Consider the following 604-nt stretch of genomic DNA (forward strand, 5'->3'; position numbering starts at 1 on the left):
CGCTGATGAGCTGCGAATGCGCGCATGGCGTGCGAAGCGGGGCCGCGCGGAGCGCCCCGGCCCCGGCCGCCGACACGTGTACCTCACTACACGGCTTCCCTCACCGGAGCAGGAAGAAAACCACGAGGGTCTCTCCAGCGGCTGAGGAAACGAAGCGTTGACTCTGAACTGCTCCGCCATGAGATCAACATTAAAGATGTCGAGAAAGGCAGTAGCTCGCGGCCGACTTCCGCACACACGCAGTGCATCGTGCGGCGGCTGGCAACATAAATTAATGAACCTCGCTTATCATTTTTTTGTCAACTGCAAACGGGACGACAACTAATGGCAGAACGACGCCAAGGACTGGGGTATCGGCGCGAAACAGGGCAGGAGATTAATGACCGGAAACGGGCGGGCGTGAATCCGATACGAATGGAACGTGATTCGGGTCCCCGCCTAAATTATAAATATATTTGCGGAGCTGCTGCAGCGCGAGGAGGACGCCGGCGCACCCGGGTGAGGGCGACGAACGAAGGCCGAAGACAGAAGTCTCTCCGAGCACTTCTCGCCGCATTTACTCCAGTCCTTCGTGCCCCTGACCTCACCGTCGCAGTGTGACCCC

The sequence above is a fragment of the Frankliniella occidentalis genome, unplaced genomic scaffold (genome assembly GCF_000697945.3).
Source record: "Frankliniella occidentalis isolate FOCC.00 unplaced genomic scaffold, Focc_3.1 Scaffold29, whole genome shotgun sequence".
Classification (NCBI taxonomy): domain Eukaryota; kingdom Metazoa; phylum Arthropoda; class Insecta; order Thysanoptera; family Thripidae; genus Frankliniella; species Frankliniella occidentalis.